We start from the raw sequence: 5,669 nt of genomic DNA, 5'->3' as shown, positions 1-5,669 counted from the left end.
CTATAATTATTACAAAAACACAAAATAAGTAAAAAATAAATATTTATATTTGTGTACAAGCTGTTTAGATTGTCCAAAATCCTGTGTTTTTAGGGTTATTTAAGAAGTTCGTGTACTCAGACCAGTAATATTTGGGGTCACAAGTTTGTGCCATGGATATTTTGTGGGTCAGAAGATAAAAAGTTTGGGAACCACTGCTGTGATGAGCATTGGTAGCAGGTCAAATAACAAGGGCACAGTAACAATATGTGTTTTGCTAATTTCATTATTTTTAAGTATACTAACCTTACTGCTTTGTAACAACTAAGCCAAAAAAATGTTGTCAGTATAGTGTGTTTTTAATGTAATAAATTCCGAAAATCATTTCAAAACCTCAACTTGATGTTTCAAAACCCACAGTGGGGGTGTCCCAGCCCCAAGTGGTTTTTGAACCACTGATCTATAGCACCAATAAATCCTGGTACTGGTTGCACAAATTCCATGGGATGTGAAAAAACTGGCAATCAAATGAGCAGTGACATTGCTGTAAGACATAGTGTAGACTTATTACAGAACATGAAGATTTCAATAGGATTAGTACTGAATAGATTTCCCTGCGTATACTGTATGTGGGCACAAAACTAATTTCCCAGATTCTCCATCAGACATCTCTAAGTGAAATATTAGAAACAGCAAGGGAATTTTAGTGAGACTAAAAAAAAGTATTAAAAGGAATAAGAGGTAGGGATCAGTACTGGAACAAGGAGGACTTAAAAAGACGTGACTCAGCTTGATGCATCCAAGTGATGGGTAACGATAAAAGAAGCTTTCAAAAAATGTCCACGTTAAAAAAAAATTGCAGAATAAGCTTTTTACCTTTAGAGATCTAAAAAGGCCAACACTGAACTGAATGAAAGAACACCCTCATATATTGGATTTTTCTGTTTGTTGAGACAGGGAGGGGTGTTTAAGATATATTTTGCACAACAAACTTGTGCAAAATTCATCATTTTTTTTACTACATTTATATCCTAAGCAAAGCATGACCTTAAACAGGAAAATATTATTCCATTTATGCCAGATGTCTCTAAAATGGTCATGGTGCATACTCATATTTATTTATTCTGTTAATAATGTTGCAGCACAGGGCTCAGATTAATTGATTTGATTTGATTTGATTTGATTTATTTATTTAAAAGGAAAAGATTATTAAAAATCAAGCCTGACTCAGCATAATTGCTGTTTTACAGCAGGTTCCTGTTCTGCAGCACATAAAACACTCAGAATTACAGCATCACAATCACATCATTATACACCATAGACACAAAGACAAACAAGCATACCAAATTTCAAAAAGGCAGCATTTGCAAAATAGGACGTCTAAATATGAGCACAACAAAAAGTGTCCAGCAGATGGCAGACAAGATTCTTCTTAAAGGGCTGTAGTTTTGAAATGGACTTTACGTTTTGAGGAATGTCATTCCATGCTTTAGTATAAACATAGAAGACAGACCTCTGGCCGTAACAGTTTTTAAAAGTTGGTAATATAAGTTGTCCTTTTGTAACAGATCTAGTTGAATGACCACTTCCAGAATTTGATTTGGGCAGCAATGCACAGAGAGTTCCATAACTGGCACCTTGGAAGATCTGAAAATATGAATTAATACCACTATACAAAACATAATTCTGAAAMGTCAAGGCATCAGACAATGAAAGAACTGTACAGTGATGAGTCCAACCAGGAAGTTTTTTATGAATTTTGTAGGCCCTGTTGTAGAGCCTAACTATGGGTTCTAAGATTTCATTTGTTGTAAGAGACCAAACAGGTAAACAGTAAGACATGGTTGAGAGTATAATGGCATGAAGATAGATATTTGAAACAGAAGATGTCAGATTGGATCTAATTTTTGAATAAACATATAATTTCTGTTTCAATTACTGGAGATATGAGCCATTGATCATCACTTTCAAATCAGCATAACCGCTGGGTCATAAGTTGTGACAAGAGTGAAATATTTCTGTGCTTACACTGCTTTACTTGAATAATCGACTAATTCATCATTGGCAAAGTGTACACTTTGTGTTCTATACTGTGATTTTTTTTAAGTCTAACCTACTTTGGCTGAATTTTTGTAAAAGAGGATATGCAGCAAGCAGGATATTCAGCACCTCCAGAGCATGTATTTATAGTTTTGCATTTACTCTCCCTGTTCTTTTATCCACATGCAGTGCTGCCCATTTCGAGGAGATCTATGAGTTGTTTCACAGGAGCTTTGGGAAAACATCTGGGGAAAGCACTGCAGCTAGTAAACATTTCATTTTTGATTTTATTTCTTTTTTTTTTTTTACATCAGAGGCAACCTCCGAAGCTGTTGAAAGTGTTTCACTACATTCAGAACTTGTGCTGGGAGGACCTGTAACGTAAATCCTGAAACCTGAGAGCCTCTTTTGCTACCTGAGCTCAGACCACCTGGGTGCATCGAGTGTGGTATCTTGTGTCGTATCTTATATAAAGAGGAACACCTGGTCTTGCTAAAAGCTTAAAAGATGAATAAATAACCAGAAAATTAATTAACAGAAATACCAACGTTGACTGAAGTGTGCTCATGAGAGCCGATGCTGTTAAACTTCTACTGAGGAATTTTTCTTTCATTTGCAGAACCAACTTTACCTTTTAACTCCTGGGCAGTTGACGTAAGCTCACAGGTTAATTTGTTTAAACATATTGACTTTGTTGATGGGTTTTACTTTTCTCACTGAGCCCTCGCCAGCTGGGAGGCGTTTCCATTCCAGCTTGAGGAATGAGCATCGAGCACTTTTACTACTTGATGATTTGTTCTGCTCCTAGCTGAGAGCAGGACAGCTCACACTGTGGCCTCTGCTGCTACAACTAATCCAAAGGAGAATAACAACTGCAGGTAAGGAGACTACAGCAGGTGCAGAACAGTGGGTTTCAGACTGATGGCTTTTTGCAAACACTAAGTTAGTTTTCAGTATAGAACCGGTCCAGCTTTGWGCATTGTAGTTTGAGACGTTCTTTTTTCTCCTGAATACATCTATTTGTGCTGCACCAAATTTTCACATTTAAATAGCAAACTTCTAAATTTTGTAATGATGCTAATTTAATCCTCCATTCAGAATCTGTGTTTTTTTTACTGTTCTTGTTATGATTTGTGGGTTTTGATTCAAGGTTTCAATTTTATTCTTGTTGTGTTTTTTTAGTTCTGGTATATTTTAGGGCCTGATTTTCACTTTCCTGTGCTTTTGCACCATTGTCTTAATTTACATGCAAATTCCTCCATTCCACTTTGGTTAAGGATACATGCTTTTTAATCCTTCTTTTCACATTTAAATCATACAGTTAGGGTCTACATAAASTGGAAATGTAATGCTTTGGTCTGAAATCCTCCTTATTGTAAYTCCACAAGCCCCTCTTTTACCCCTTTTCTAAGGTGTGTCTTAGATCAGTGTTTTCTAAAGTTGGGGTCGGGACCCAAAGTGGGGTCCCGAAACATCAAGGTGGGCTTCTGAAAAGATTTTTGGAATTAATTACATTTTTGCCTTAGTTGTTACAAAGGAGTGAGGTTAGTGTATTTAAAATGGATAAATGTAGTATAAAAATATTGTTACAATGCCCATGTTTAGTTGACCTGATACAAATGTTTATCATCCAAAATTAGCTGGGGGTACAGGTTTTGTGGGTCAAAAGCTGAAAAGTTTGGGAACCACAACACTTTGGTTCCTAAAGTTGGGCTTGGGACCCAATTATGGGTCATGAAGCACCTTGGATAATCTCCAGAAATCAATTTAAAGGGTAATAAAATAATTGCTCCCTATAACTATTAAAAAATCACAAAATAAGTGTAAATAAGGATTTATATTTGTGTACAAGCTGTTTAGATTGTCAAAAAGCCTGTGTTTTTAGGGTTATTAATGAAGTTTGTGTACTCAGACCAGTAATATTTGGGGTCACAAGTTTTGCCATGGATATTTTGTGGGTCAGAAGATAAAAAGTTTTGGAACCACTGCCTTAGATCAACTCATTTTAAAGCTGTCTCTTTAAATCCAAATGAGATGCTTCACACCCTGCCCCCCTCCAGCTTCCAGAGTAGTGGCTTAACAGAAGAGTTTAAGACTATAAAGCGGTGTAGAAGCTTTTTATTTACAAATTAAATAAAATATGTCAAAAAGAGAGAACATCTCCATCCAGCCTTACACATAGTAATTAGGCCAGAGTCTGTTTAAGAGTGAGAGAACGACAAAATTCATCCATCGCAAAAACAATGATATAATAGTTCAGAAAACAGAATAGAAAATAGAGAAACTTGAACAAAATAAAAACCTGACCCAAACAGAATATAAAGATATCTACACAGCACCAGAAAAACTAAATTAAACTTTTCTGCACTCGACTCCCAAGTACACAACAAAATGCATTTAACAGCTAAAAGAGTAAATTTTGCATCAGTTTGTCAATTTTCATCATCTGGACCATACTGCTCCTGCTCTTACTTTATTTGTAGCTTTTTTTTTCTTTTTCTTGGATCAAGAATTTGTTTGTATCTGCTGTCAGGGGACTTCTTTAGTTTTGTTTGCCTGTTTTAGTTTGTTTCTTTCACTTTAGAATATTTTTTTCCTCGGTTCATTCTTCAAGTATTTCATTATTTTCTTCCAGCTTCTTTCATCCAAATTTGCTTCAAACACCCGACAATGTAACACTTCACAGTACTATTCAAAGGACTGATGTTTTAAGTAACACAATAACCACAAAAGACCCTTGAGCCAAATGCTATGTTCTCCTACTCAAACAGATTATGGTCCATGTGACCACATTCCAGTGACCCATAGTCAGCATCATTACRGCACGTCTGACTTGGCTGGACAAATTGCTTTAATACAAAAACCATTATGTAACTGCCACAGCTCATAACAAGAAGCCCAGACTTTATGCAGCACATTCATCACCCCTATAATCCAACATTCACTGATCAATAGTGCATGTAAGTTGTTTAACCTAAGAGCATATTTGAAAATAAAAAAAAAAACACACAGAGATGAATATTTCTCATATTAGCGACCAGATTTGTGGTAGTGTTTTTTTTATTGTTTGTTTTGTTTTAACATGCCCAGAGGAACAAAGTAATGGTTGTACACAGAAGACATCACAATACTAAAATTAACACTAACACATCCCGTATCTATCTAAATGTGCCATTAAAAACATACATTGTCTTGTGTTTTATTCGCAATTTGCACGAACTTACTCCACCAAACAAGATTTTGCTTCAAATGTTAGCGCTATTTGAGTCAGCTATGCTTGTCTGTTAGCAAAACATCTCCTGGACAACCGGACAAATTTTATTGAAACTTTCAGAAAACAATCACTGGATGTGCATCTACAACTGATTAACCTTTGGAGTCAGTAAAATTAAAGATGGCCACCACAGCTAATGGGTTTTAGCCAACACAAAACATGGCTATAACTCACAAAAATGGCAAATGTTTGATGTGGTAATAGCTAAGAGTCATCCTACATGCAGGGGCGCAGATAGGATTTTTGAACTGGGGGGGACCAAGTTTTCAGCAAATGATTTCCATCTAAGTAATTTTTAGTAATTTGATTAGTTACTTTCATAATAGCTTTTGAGTGAATGGTTTGCAATAAAATGGCATTATAGAATTATTTGAAA

The 5,669-nt window shown here is 35.6% G+C and overlaps 1 protein-coding gene across 1 annotated transcript in view; it reads left to right on the top strand.

Moving 5' to 3' along the window:
* Positions 1–2,863: 2,863 nt before the first annotated feature.
* LOC106532552 (uncharacterized) overlaps positions 2,864–5,669 on the top strand; it is a 23,647-nt gene continuing 20,841 nt past the window's right edge. The window contains exon 1 of the mRNA XM_014028985.1: positions 2,864–2,897. The gene's annotated coding sequence lies outside the window, so the exon portion shown is untranslated. The remainder of the gene's footprint in view (positions 2,898–5,669) is intronic.

Source organism: Austrofundulus limnaeus, unplaced genomic scaffold (genome assembly GCF_001266775.1).
Source record: "Austrofundulus limnaeus strain Quisiro unplaced genomic scaffold, Austrofundulus_limnaeus-1.0 Scaffold0, whole genome shotgun sequence".
Classification (NCBI taxonomy): domain Eukaryota; kingdom Metazoa; phylum Chordata; class Actinopteri; order Cyprinodontiformes; family Rivulidae; genus Austrofundulus; species Austrofundulus limnaeus.
Note: the sequence above shows the minus strand (reverse complement) of the source record. Positions and strands in the feature narration are given on the sequence as shown.